The sequence below is a fragment of the Heteronotia binoei genome, chromosome 11 (genome assembly GCF_032191835.1).
Source record: "Heteronotia binoei isolate CCM8104 ecotype False Entrance Well chromosome 11, APGP_CSIRO_Hbin_v1, whole genome shotgun sequence".
In the NCBI taxonomy this organism is placed as follows: Eukaryota; Metazoa; Chordata; class Lepidosauria; order Squamata; family Gekkonidae; genus Heteronotia; species Heteronotia binoei.
This window is the reverse complement of record NC_083233.1, coordinates 41,470,494-41,484,534: the sequence shown is the minus strand read 5'-3', so window position 1 is coordinate 41,484,534 and position 14,041 is coordinate 41,470,494.

Below are 14,041 nucleotides of genomic sequence, written 5' to 3'. Positions count from 1 at the left end.
ACCAGTCTTTGTCTTGAGTTCCGTTGGACAAAGGCTTAGCTGGTCTGACAGGATCCATGCCTAGGATAAGCTTGATGGCTTTATGCATAGGTGACATCTGTTGAGTATGTGAGCCTCCCGCTTTGCTGTTATGGAGTCTGGCACTGCAGGAAGATAGCTGCTGGTGGTGTTAGCCTCCCAAGATGGATTCTATCGTTGAGGCTGGAAACCGCTTGCCTGGACAGTTCCTGGCGGTGCACCTTCTTCCGCTACTATGGCTGAGATGAGGATCGTGCGGAGCGACTGGAAACCATCCGTTCTCCTGGTTAGCACTCCTCAAGAGACACGGAGTGCTGCTGCAACGTTGTGGCTGTTAGTACTCATAAGTCCCTTCCAGTTTGGTAGACAAAACCCACATCCTCCTGGCAGATGTGTGTGAGTTGAGTCTCCAGGCACCCTGGCAACCAAATGGGTGACTACGATGTCTTGGAAATAGGGGTATTATTCTCACAGGCAACCCCATATAGTTTTCACAGCAAGAGATGAACAAAGGGGTTTCAGCATTGCCTGCCTCTGCATAGCAACCCCAGGCTTCCTTGGTGGTTTCCCATCCAAGTATTAACCTGAGCCATCCCTGCTTAGCTTCTGAGATCCAACAACATCCAGCTAGCCTGGACCATCCAGGCCAGGCAGGGGATGCAGCAAGCAATAATGCTTTCTTCCAGGCCTCGGGGCGGGAAGACCTAATCTGATGATTTCTGCACATCTAAAGGCTCCTGTGCAAGCCAGGCCATTTTTAATCAGTTAGCAAGTCTTTTCTCAGCTCCTTCAACAATGTTCCAGCAACAAACCCAGATTTCACATGTAATCTTGGCAACTATATTAACAAAGTTTCCTAAGAGCTGGGAATACTGCCACAGCATCCTTCAAAGTACTAAAGGAAGGTGAGGAAGAGAGAGACCCTCTGCTCTGTCTTTGAATTACAGCCCTCACTGTAGCCAAGTAAAGGAGTGGGAAGAGAAGGAGGGAGGGAGTGCATCTCCTCTCAGATTACACTAGAAATTAGAGAACTTTCAGGTGAGAATGCTCACCTTAGATTGGAAATGAGCACCATGTTCCACCAAAATTTGTATTTGAGGTGGGCTAGTGGTAGGGTTGTCAACAGGCCTTTTTAGAAGCTTTATAGAATTGTACTTACCGCCGTGCTTCAACTGTCCATTCCCACACATGAAACCTTTATTAAAGGGACAGGGCATTTTCCTACAAGTAACACAAGGAAGTATGGTATAGTAATTAGTGTTCAACTAGGATCTGGGAAAGCCAGGTTTAGCAGAACTGGGGTCTTGCCTTGGAGGCCTCCTGGGTGACCATGGGCCAGTCACATTCTTTCAATCCAACTTACCTCATAGAGTTGTTGTGAGGATAAAACAGAGGAAACAAGAATGATGTGAACCACTTTAGATCCCCACTGGAGATAAAGGTGGGGGCATAAGCGAAGGAAAGCTATCGGTCAATAAGTGGAAAGGGACCCTCTGGCTACTTAGAAAGCCTCTTAGTTCTAATAAAGTATGGTTTTGCAGAACGGACCTGTGCACATCTAGATCCATAGACCATTTTTAACCAAAAATGGGACAAAGCTACTTGGCTGTTTGTATGAGTCAAACTCTGTTTGAACGTGATGTTTTGAAGTATACCTAATAGCTTCTTGCATTGATTCAGCATTGCACAGGGACTTCAGAGATGATTTATGGCCTATAAAAGCACTGTCTATTTTGCAAGACCCCAGTTCTGCTAATGCTGCACGAAATGGAAAATCAAAGATAACAAAGCCCTTATTGTTTTATTGGTGGTATGTGTGTGTGTTTAATTTGCTGCAATACCAGCTTTGGTCCTGAATAATGGTTTCTATTTTATATTAAAGGTGGTGATAATGAATTTCATTTAAAAAAAAAATCCCTATACTCAGACAAAGGCAAGCAAAAGAGATTTGATGCAAAATCAGATTTTAATGGATAGGTGGATGGGCAGCAAGGCCAAGCTTAAAAGGCAGGATAGAACAAAACACAATGATTCCCCCTTTAAATCAGAATGAATGTACACATTTGTATTCTCCCTCTACACAATTCATTGAACTTCATTTTCAAAATGTCAAGGAGAAATATCCTTCAAATACCTCCAATAGAAGGAGGCTGGTATCTGCGTGGCATCAGTTCATTTAAGTTTTCTCTGCTTGCTTTAGTCGACATACTGCTCTTGCTACAACACTGATAACTAGGGAAACACAGGAAAAAATGGAACAACTAACTGGGAAATTGATGCAGCTGAACATGTTAGTGCTCAGCCGCCATCATAAGACCTTCCAAGGGGACAAATATTATCCTTGAATCTGTGTGAGTGTTCTATGTAAAACAAAGAGGCCAGCCATGAACCCACGCATGAAGCTGCCTTTGACTTAAGAACATTGGCCTGTCAAGGTCAGCACTATCAGCTCTGACTGGCAGAGGTTCTCTGTGGTCTCCAGCAGAGGCTTTTCACATTCCCTACTGCTATGATTGCAAACCTCCAAGTGCAGCCTGGAGATCTCCAGGAGTTACAACTGGTCTCCAGCCTACAGGGGTCAATTCCCCTGAAAAAATGGCTGCTTTGGAGGGTGGGTTATATGGCATTATACCCCAGCTGAGAACCCTTCCCTCCCCAGACTCCACCCCCAAATCTCCAGGAATTTAAAAAGGAAATACTGGTGACTGAAGCTGAGATCTTTTGCATGCAAAAGAGATGCTCTACCACTGTTCCCTTCTCTGAGACTCTTGCATTTATATCCCACTATTATTTTAAGGAGGACAAAGTGATATACATGGACAGTTATCCCTTTTCCTTTTCACAGTATTTCTGTGAAGTAGATTAGTCTGAAATAGAATGACTGGTCCAAGGCACACAGGTTATGTTGCCTAAGAGGGGTTCCAGTCCAGGATTTACTACACCATACCATATATATTCTTGTATTAGATGAGGGGATAGTAAACTTTATTAGGCTAGCTGATCAGCCATTCTTGTGGCCTGGTTTGGGACCAGTTGCCAATTAACCTGAGATGATGAACTGGTAAGGACTCCATCCTCCAGGTAGGATCTAGGGATCCACTGAAATTACAACTCATCTCCAGACAACAAAGATCAGTTCCCATGGGCAAAATGGATGCTTTGGAGGGCAGACTCTATGAATATGTACCCCACTGAGATACCCAAATCTCCAGAAGTTTCCCAACCTGGATCTGGCAATCCTACCTCACACCCCTTGTTGGTGACTGGGGAGGAACTGACAAGCCTATGAACTGGCATGATGATGGGGGGTTTCTTTTTTTTCTTTTTTTTTGGGGGGGGGGGGTTAGGCTACTTGGCAAAAAGAAAAAATACTTTTTTCTGGTCCCTTCTCAGTTGGTTTGTTTTTACCTGTACCTTATTAGTTTTAAATTTCCTTATTTCTGTCAATGATTTTTGTCCCACTATGACAATCTAGCCCCATTCCTCCCTCAGACACAGGATTTTCCCTCCATTTCCTTTTCCTTTCCTTTTTGACTGAGCAGTCCTTGTTCTGTTTTTCTTATCTGAACATATATGGCTGTCCCACACTGTCACTTTATTGTATTTTGATGCTGTCTCAGCCCAGGAACTTGAGGGAAGGGATAAGATCACCCTCTTAACTTAAATTTCTGAAAATGGCCCACAAGAGGCTTTAGAAAATTTTAAAAATAAAATAAAATATTTTATTCAATGTGGGGGTATCAGGTGAAATCAAGGGTTAATTGTCCATGGTAAATCAATAATAAACTCTGAGGTAACTTAATGTAATCACTTACTTCAGTTCATTTGTTTCCAGCATGTGAGAGTACTTAAGCTTTTCACAGTCTTAAAATCTTAGAGATGAGAGGCTTTGGTTTCAGTGCTCCCTAAACATTCCAGTTCACTATCTTCAGTTTAACTGATTCTTCATGGGATATACTACCAAGTACCAAAATTCCTTCTGAACGCTACAGAGATCACTCCATTCTTTGAGCTATCTCCCTTATCAGCTGGGCAGGGATTCACTTCTCTGACCAGAAGATCTATCTCTTTTTCTGATCAAAAAGGGGATCTTTAGCGATACTCCCACTCCTCCTTGCCAACCTCCCCAGTCCTCAGTCAGCATTAAACTCCAAATGAGCTCTCTTCACAGTCAGTTCTCAAGTCTTTTTGATCAACTGATGCTAACCAATCAAATCCCTTTGAGCAGCTTGTCACTCAAGACTCTCTGGCTCTGTGAGGCATTAATCCTTAACAGTCCTTCACATGTTTACACAGCATTTATGAACTTTTAATGTGTAGTCTGTCACACCCACCTTCACTCAAGAGATCCTCAGAGCCAGTTTAGAACTGAGTGGTAAAAGTTTAGAAAAAAGTGGTAAAAGCATAGTTTCTGGAGTTTCCTAGACAGGCATGATGTTGTTTACAGATCCGCCCCCCCCAGAAGTGGCATCATGCTGTTTCCAAAGTCCACCCACATGTCCATATCCCTCAGTTTCCCCATAGATCTGTATTCTTTGGGTAACTTGCAGGGGAGCAGAGGGTTCTTTCTGACCAACAGAAGTATCTCAGCTTCTTACAATTGCTCTTTCTCTGATTGTTGGATGGGACCAGGTAGGAGATAGTGTTCTCTCTGGGACAGAGCAAGTGGGTGCGACATCTCCATAGACTTTGGACCTCTAGCTGGTAGCAGAGAACATTGGCTCTTTGATCAGCAATTCCTGGGCAACTTAGGTCAATAGGCCGCATTTGAATTGGGCTACTCAGTTTCTACTGAGCTTTCAAAAGCATCCTGATGGCCAGACCTTTAGCAAATGAAGTTTGTTTCCTCTCAATTGAAATGAAGCTAGCACCCACTCCCCAAAAGCTGGTACAAAAGTATCTGATTCAGCTTGGAGCTAAGGGAAAGACTCATTTTCACATTTATCATCTCACAGAGAATTTGGCCTGAGACTTTTCAGTTGTTGGGGGGGGGGGGGAGTATGTGTTTTTTAAAACAGGATTGAGAGTAGGGAAGGGTGAGATTTCCCTTCCCTGAAAACTTTTGTGTAATCAAATCTTATCCTAATTCCTACAAAATCTCCCCCATCCAATTTAGTCTGTAATATTGCACTACATGGAATTTGATGGTGGCCAAGGGGTCTAGAAACCTTGAACAATTTGGTTGGTCTGAACCAAACTTTTTAAAAATGTTCCCTTGGTTCTTCAGGAGCTTTGCTTGGGCAGGGGAATCAAAATGGGCCTGGAGTATTGCTTTAGGCAACATTCAGCAGCAACCCTAGCTGAAAAATATTTGCCAAGTGTTGAGGAGACAGGAGAGAGCTCACCTGAAATTGTGGCTGGAGGAAGTAATTATAACAATCTATTTCTGTTGTCTTAATTCTGCTAGAACATGAAAACAAATGGGACTGCGTGAATCTGAATAATGCTCAGAGTAATTCATCAAGACAGTGATTGCTACAAAGTTACCAAAGGATTTTTTAAAAAGTGATCAGTCATAGACATAATGGGTACTTTACTAGTAATTCTCAATAAATGCCAGATTCAAAGTTCTGGGAATACTGGAAATGCTACTTGCCTCACTCTGGCAATTGTCTCTTAATTAGTTACTTGCGATCACTCCACTGCTCAAATATCTCAGATTGTGAGCAGCACCCTTTGATGCTTGAAAAAGAATTTGTTTTTTTATAGAATACTCAACAGTGTTGTAAATTATACAACAAATGATTTACATGTGAACGTTCCCACATTTCCTCTGCTTCCATCCTCCAACACGGTGTGGCTAACTTGGTGGAAAGTGCAGTCAAGTCACATCTGACTTAAGGCAACCTCATATGGTTTTTAAGGCAAGAGACATTCAAAGATGGTTTGCCATTGCCTGCCTCCATGTCATGACATGTCACAATTATTTCAAAATGGTATACCCTCTTCTGAAATAACTGAAATAATTGTAATTTATTTGTGCTCTAAATGATCGTGATGGTGCCCATGAAAAAGTGATTTTTTTTTGTCCTGTGAATTGTAACATTTTTCATTAATTGTCAAACAACAGTCAAGTGGGTTCACTAACAAAGGTAACCAGAATGAGATGTAGTACCCAGGAGCTCTCATGTGAATTTGGATACTTGGAATTGACTTGGACTTCTGCATTTTGACTCCTGAAACTGAGTTTGACACCTTGCACATTTGATGTCCTTTGATGTTACCAGGGCTTTTTGGGTAGAAAAAGCTCAGCAGGAACTCATTTGCATATTAGGCCATGCCTCCTGATGTCACCATTGTTTCACACAAGGCTTTTTGATAGAAACCCCCCAGCACAAACTCATTTGCATATTAGGCCACATCCCTTGATGCCAAGTCAGCCGGAACTGTGTTCCTGCTCAAAACAAGCCCTGGATGTTACTGTTGTTGAAATGATGTCTATGGACTATTTTTTTGGGGGGTGGGGGGGTTGGAAATTGCATAAAATTGATTTATATGCAAAAATATTTTCTATCTTGGGGATTGTTCCTTTTGTAAAAATTAAATTGTTGGCAAGATTAGAGTAGTGTTTTAGATTTTGAAGATAGGCTAGGCAAGCAGGATGATTTTTAATTCCACTAGGAAGAGGTGCTCTGTTCTATGACTCTCATTGATTGGGATGCTTGAACACTCACTGGTTTAGCTGACATCCTGTTTGCTGGTTACAAACTGGGGCTTTATTTGTTTGCCAGGTTGTCAAACGGTTTGTCAGTGTCTGACAAGTTGTTTTATTCTGTTCCCTGTGCAGTGCAATTGACTTTTCATACATGCAGCTTCTCAAACAACCTGATCAAAGTCTACTATCTTTCACTCATGCTATATTACTGCTCTGCTCAGCAGACAATTGTTTAAATCAGGGATGTCTGTCAAGCTCATTTGTTATGTGGGACGGATCTGATTTAAATGAGACTTTGTCAGGCTGGGCCACATGTGTCATGAAATGTAATGCCATGTAGTGGAGATATAAACTTTATAAAGAACACACACAAACGCAATTAATTTTTTTTTTACTTAAAACATCTCATCTAATAGCTAAATATTCTATAAGGGCTAAACAGGAACAATATGCTGCCTTTTTAGACTTAAAAGGAGCTTTTGATTCAGTAGATAGGAACCTCCTATGGTCCAAACTCGCTCAGATTAATATTGATAAAAGACTTATTTAACTTATCAAAAAAACTTTACACTTCTAATACTTGCCAGATCAAATAACCTCCGAGATCCCCACAGATAAAGGCATTAAGCAAGGTTGCATTCTTGCCCCCTCCTTGTTCAACCTCTTTCTTAATGACCTAGCTATGCACCTAACAGATCCACACTGTCATAGCCCTAAACTTGGAGCTATCCATGTCCCTTTATTACTTTATGCAGATGATACTGTGCTTTTATCCTGATCTAGAGTAGGTCTAAGGCAGCTGTTGTCTCAATGTGCAGCTTTCCTCATGAGCAATAAGCCCCAGCTGAACTATGAGAAATCTAAAATTGTAGTCTTCTCCAAGAGGAGTTCCTTTAGCTGGTCCATCGTGGGGAAAAGGGTAGAACAACTTAAGCATTTTAAATATTTAGGCATTAATTTCCAGAATAATGCATCTTGGTCTGCACATCATAACTATGCTATGAAAATTGCCAATGTTAACGTGTCAGCCATAACATGGGTTTTTTTATGGTAGAGGCAATCAATTTGTGCCAGCAGCCATAAAGATCTTTAAGACTAAAGTGATTCCACAATTACTTTATAGTATCCCAATCTGGATTCGTGCTTTTGACCAATCCATCAAATGGATCCAATCGAAATTCCTGCAGAAAGTCTTAGGCTGGCCGAACTGCGTTCCATATGCAGTAATATGCTTGGAAACTGGCATGTCTCTATCGGCGACCAGAGCTTGGCTTGCTACTGTCAACCTCTGGCTCTGTCTTCACTATTTCTCTGAACCTGAGAGCTTGTCCCATCATATGCTCTCTGAATATAAATTGTCCACCTGCTAAGAGTATATTGCAGGGAAAATCAAGTCTTTGGGCCTATCCCTGGAACCATTGTCCATGCTGTCATTTTTGGCAGCATTTTACCAAATTAAAAGTATACTTTTGGACATTGAATGCCAGGAATTATACAGTCTGGCCAATAAAACTTGTTTCCCACTGTATTTTGAGATTCCTCTCACCATGGGGAAAATGGCTTCATACTTTTCCCTTTTATTGACACCCCAGTACCGAAGAGCTTTCTCTCTTGCTAGATGTAATGCTCTGCCCTCTGCCATACTTCTTAGCAGGTTTAACAAGATGACCTACTCTCTTAGATTCTGTCCTTGGGACCATACATCCGTTGAAACAGGCCCTCATATTTTGGTCCACCGTTTGTTATATTCACAGCTTTGTAACTCACTACTGTATCCCATTTTGGAGAAATCAGGAGACTGTTCGGATGCCTTAAAAGTCTGTAGGCTCCTGAGTGCTTACTCCCTGAAAGACACAGAAATAGTAGCCAAGTTCATTTTTCTGGCCACCATAATACACCAAATGATTTTGTAGCCATAGTTTTAATATAACAATGTTTCTAAATTTTAACTGTACCTTTTGTATTTTATGGGTAATTTTTATTCTGTATAATTTGGTAATCCTTTTATTCTGTATAACTGATTTCTTTTATGCCAATAAAGGCTGATGATGATGTTGCTTAAAACATTAGTACACTTGCAATTTTTTGTTTAACAGTCTCTGATAACTGACACATCTTGCTCTGATTTATTGCATCAAAATATGGAGACAATGTCTGTGCTGTAGCAATCTTGAGTATGCTGTTCCAGTGTTGTTCAGTGCTTATCTGTAAGTTGCAAACCTACTTTTGATTTATTGATTTTCATAACAGAAATCTCATGCTCAGTGCTCAGTGCCCTTGGACCCAGGAGAAAATACAAAATGGCTGGGCATTGTGAGCTTTTGTACATAAGTTTCTTTGTGTGCTGGTCAATAACATGAGAAGACACCATAACACAGACTGAGAGCAATGTGTTTGTCTACAAAACTGTTGTCTTCCACAGAGAAATCCTATGAGGCATTGCAAGAATAGAGAAAAAGACTGAATCAGGAGGGCATGAATGCAATCCAAAATAAATAGTTCACATTGCTTTTCTACTGAAAAAGACTGAATCAGGAGGGTATGAATACAGTGCAAAAGGTTGAGGGAATCCAGTTGCACTGGCATTCTCATCCTGACTTCCTGGTCCTTCTTGGGCTTCTTTCAGAGCCCCTAAGCTAAGAGCCACAGGCCAAGAGCCCTTGGTGCAGTCTTACATATTCAAAGAGGTTGCATCCAGCAGTCAGCCTCAGGAACACAGACACTTCCAATCAGTACCAGTCACCTGATGCAATCAGCTACACTCAGCTACAGCCCAGTCAAAACAGGCAAACAGAAATAGCAGTTCCTCACTCCCCAGAAAGTACACACACCCTCAGACTCTCTCTTTCCACACAGTAACTTCAGCTAATTTCCCCCAGCATTTAAGAAAAGGCAAACATCCCTTCAGCAGCTCCCTTTCCTGCTCTTTCTCAGAGCCCACCTCTCTTAGAGGTGTAGAGACTGCAAGTAGTAATGATCCAAAAGAATAGGGGGAGAAGGCCAGAGAAAGGGGAAAAACTGAGAAATGCCTTAAACAGCAGGACTGTGCATGGTCTGGAGGAGCAAAGCAGGGAAATTGCATAACTAATAAGGCTGACAGCTTCTAGTAGGTGGGCCTCAAAAAGGTGAACTTTCCCTGCTCAACAAGCTTCTATCATTTCTGAGTGCAGTTACTGTTAAATTATGGTTGTGAATGTAACTAACCAGCTCCTAGAATGCTCTCTATGACCAGTAACCTTCTTATGACCAGCAACCTTCATCAACCTGCAGGAGGTTGGTACATCTGAATCTTTCCATCTTTTAGAGGGAAAAAAATGGCACAAGATCTGCATTTAACTAGGAATATTTATTTATAAAAGTTAGACTGCGGACTTCCGGTTTTGGCGACACATCTTTAGGAGCGGCTCGGAGCGGCGCATCCAGAGCCGCTTCTAAATCGGACTGCTGAGGGGTCCCTCACGAGGGGTGACTCAACTCTGCGACCCAGGAAGGGTCCTGGAAGGCAGGGAGCTCAAGCCGTTGAACGGGGATGACAGTGGAGGTAGCTGCCCCCTGATCCCAGCTCGCTCCAAGCCTCGCTGTCTCAATCACCATTTTTAAATGGCTTGAGGGTCGACTGCTGGACTTTTCCTTTCCCTTTTCTGACTCAAGTGACTGCATCTTCACTATTATGACTGTAAATTTTCTTTCTTCTTCTTGCTGATCTCTGAGGCATTGTTTCTGGCAAGCAGGAAAAATGGAGAACTGGGGCTGAAGCGGAATTCAAATAGAGGCAATGATAGAGAAGTGGGGGGGGGGAACTCTCCTCTTTCAAGGCTTCTAAAAGTTTTTGCCTATCCTGGTGATGCTTATAATCCCTGCATGAGAAGAATCACACTAATTCTTAAACAGAGAAGAGACTTGATGGCTGAACTTAATTGATTTGTTTTAAATCTCTTTCTGGAAAAAGATCTGACTTTGGGAAAGTTGTTTGCAAGCATATATGGATGTGAAGGACAGCTGGCTTAAGAAGTAGCTTGAAGCTTAGGCTGAAGTGCTCTGAACAAATTTATATGAGCTCCAACTAAAATCTTAAATCTTAGTGGGCATCGTATACTGGATTATAAAATATAATGTGATTGTTGGTTTAAGGAAGAACACCTGTGACAATTTTTAAAGTGGATTATAATTCTCTGATGGTGGATGTTATGGATATAACCCTTTAATTTTGCTTTTTTAAATCCATGGTTTGAATATTTTTGGCTTTGAATTTATTTTCCCACTTTTCCTCCTTTTATGTACCAAATTTGGAGTCTTCCTCATTTCTGCTACTATTTTTTGGGGGGAGTGCCTGGTCCAACTTGTGTTTTTTGTTTTTCTCTTGGGTTATTTGTTTAATTTTTAATTTTTGATCTCACTTGTGGATTATAAATAGGGCATTCAGCCCTGGATTACCAATTTATACCTTGAAGTAGTCGGATGATCCTGTAGTGACTTGGATTTCAATTGAACTATCATTGGCAGAAGACCTGTTATAGTGAATTGTCTCTGTTTTAGTGAGTTGAATTGTTTTGGCTAAGTGGTATTAAGGGTATTGTACTAAAAAGCCTCTGTTTATCACTAGTTTTATTATTTTTTTGGTTATGGCAAATTGTTGATAGAAGCTAGAAGACTGTTTTCCTCTTAAAATCATTCCATAATAATGGCACTGCCTGGCAGAGATTAGCTTATCTGTTATAAACAGGAATATTGAATTCCAAAACAAACCCTGAAGAGGCAGCATACTGACCTGGTGGCTGTGAGTGCATTTACTTTAATAAGAATGGAAAATAAAGCTATGATTGGCTTTAAAGAAACAGTAAAAAAAAAAGGAAATTGAGAAGGAAAACCACCAATACCTTCACCCAATTCCACATCCGGGCCAGGGAAATTTACGACCATGCAAGGAGATATGAAAGATGCAAAATACTCTATTAACTGCCATAACACAGTTGACTAGTAAAGTAGATAATATTGGAGAACAGATGGCAGAGATCAAACAAGAGCTTTTGGAGAACAGCAAACAGAGAGCTTTAAACCAATAAAGCTTTAAAAGTATTAGATGCCCAGGTGACAGATAATACACATAAAGTGGAACAACTGGAAAAAAGAACAGCACATACATGATTCCAGACTCTTGCAGCTGGAAATAGACAGAGCTGCCTATATGCTGAGGTTCCAAACATATCAGAAGAAAAAACTGAAAATTTGCAGAAAATACTAAGTGAAGTCTTGGCTGAAGTTCTTCAGGTGACTCCCCAAAGGATGGAAGAAGAGTTTGATCAAGTTATACAAGTGCCATCAAGCTTCACGAGAAGGAACAAACTACCCAGTGAAGTTCATTTGAAGCTTACAAGAAAGAGGACCAGAGATGACATTTTGAAGCAAGCAAGAGACAAACCTATGATGATAGCTGGAAATATGGTGAAAATTTTGAGAGGTACCATGGCCAGTAAGACAAAAGAGGAGAGAATACCAAGCTTTAACAGGCTTCCTGAGAGAAAGAGAGATACCCTATACATGGCTAATGCCGGAAGGCCTTCTTTTTACTTATCAGGAGAATAGGTATAGGATAAACTCCATCTTCAAAGCCCAGAATTTTCTGGCTAGAGTAAAGGAAAAAGAGGAGAAGGAAAAGAAGGACGATGAAGAAGAAGAAGAAAGTTCTGGTGAAGAGAATCCAAATGAACCATAGAGATACTGACAAGACAGCAGACTAAAAAGATAGTGATAAGAAAAAATCCATAATGGCTTCAATAACTTCTATTAATGTGAATGGACTCAATTCTCCTGCTAAAAGGAGAAAGACCTTCAGATATTTGACAAAATTGGAAATGGATATAATTTGTTTACAAGAAACCCATATTTTAACTAAAGACCAACATCTCTTGAAAAATAAGAAACTTTGTAGCTTATTCACAGCAACAGATATGAATAAAAAGAAAAGGGAAGTGGCAATATATATTACGGATAAATTTAATCCACAATTACAGTACGCCTCTGAAGATGGAAGAACCCTATTAGTGAAAATTACAGCGGACAATACAAAAATCCTACTGGCAAATATTTATGCCCCAAATGATCAGCAAGAGACATTTTTTCAGGATTTACATCTTAAACTATCAAATTTGGAATATGTGGAATACCGTTTAATACGAGATTTTAATGCAGTTTCTGATAGAAAACTGGACAAAAAAACACATAGATTAAAAGTAAAAGTCTTCAATTGTCAATAAGTTTTTGGAAGCTAGAGGAAGAATTGGATTTGGTTGACATATGGAGAACAAGATAACCAAATTTGAAAGATTTTACCTATTACTCTCCTAGTCACCAAATGTGGTCAAGAATTGACATGTATTGGCTCTCTACAAATCTGGTCAAAGATTTAGTTGAGACAGAAATTCAAACAGGAGTCATATCAGATCATAGTCCTGTAATGATAAAGTTCAAAGGTACACAAATGAGAAGATCATGGAGATTAAATATCTCAATTTTGAAAGATAAAGATTTTCTCAAGGAATCTAAGGTTGAAATGGAATCCTTTTTCAAACAGAACATAACACAAGATGTAAAGATGCAAGTAGTTTGGGATACTGCTAAAGCATACTTTAGGGGTCTCGCAATTACCGTATTTTTCGCACCATAAGGCGCTCCGGATGATAGGATGCACCTTCCTCCTGGGGGGTGATCCGCTGCCTCCGCCTCCGATCCCAGCGCTTCCCCCGTGCCTGCCTGCCTGGCTCCAGCTTCTTCCAGCAAGCACTGGGATCACTCCACATGGCCCCACCGCAAACCCAGCGATTCGCGAGCGCCGGCTGTGGAGAGGGCAGCATGCTTCCTCCTTGCCTGCCTGCCTGGTTCCAGCTCTGATGCTTAAAGCAAGCGCTGGGATCGGAGGGCGGAGGGAGCGATCCTGGCGCTTGCTGTAAGCATCAGAGCTGGAGCCAGGCAGGCAGGCAAGGAGGAAGCATGCTGCCCTCTCCACAGCCAGCGCTCGCGACGCGCTGGGTTTGTGGTGGGGCCACGTGGAGCGATCCCAGCGCTTGCTGGAAGAAGCTGGAGCCAGGCAGGCGTGGGGAAAGTGCCGGGATCAGAGGTGGAGGCAGCGGATCGCCCCCCCCCCAGAAGGAAGGTATGTACCTTTGCTCCATAAGATGCACACACTTTCCCCCCCACTTTTTTTGGGGGGGGGAGTGCGTCTTATGGTCCAAAAATATGGTAGATATAGTGCCAAGAAAAAGAAAGAAAGAACTAGAAATTTTCAAAAACTAATGTTGCAAGCTGGAGAAGCTGAAAAGAACTTAAAAACACAACTGACAAGACAGGAGTTCCAAAATAAGGTGAAAGAAA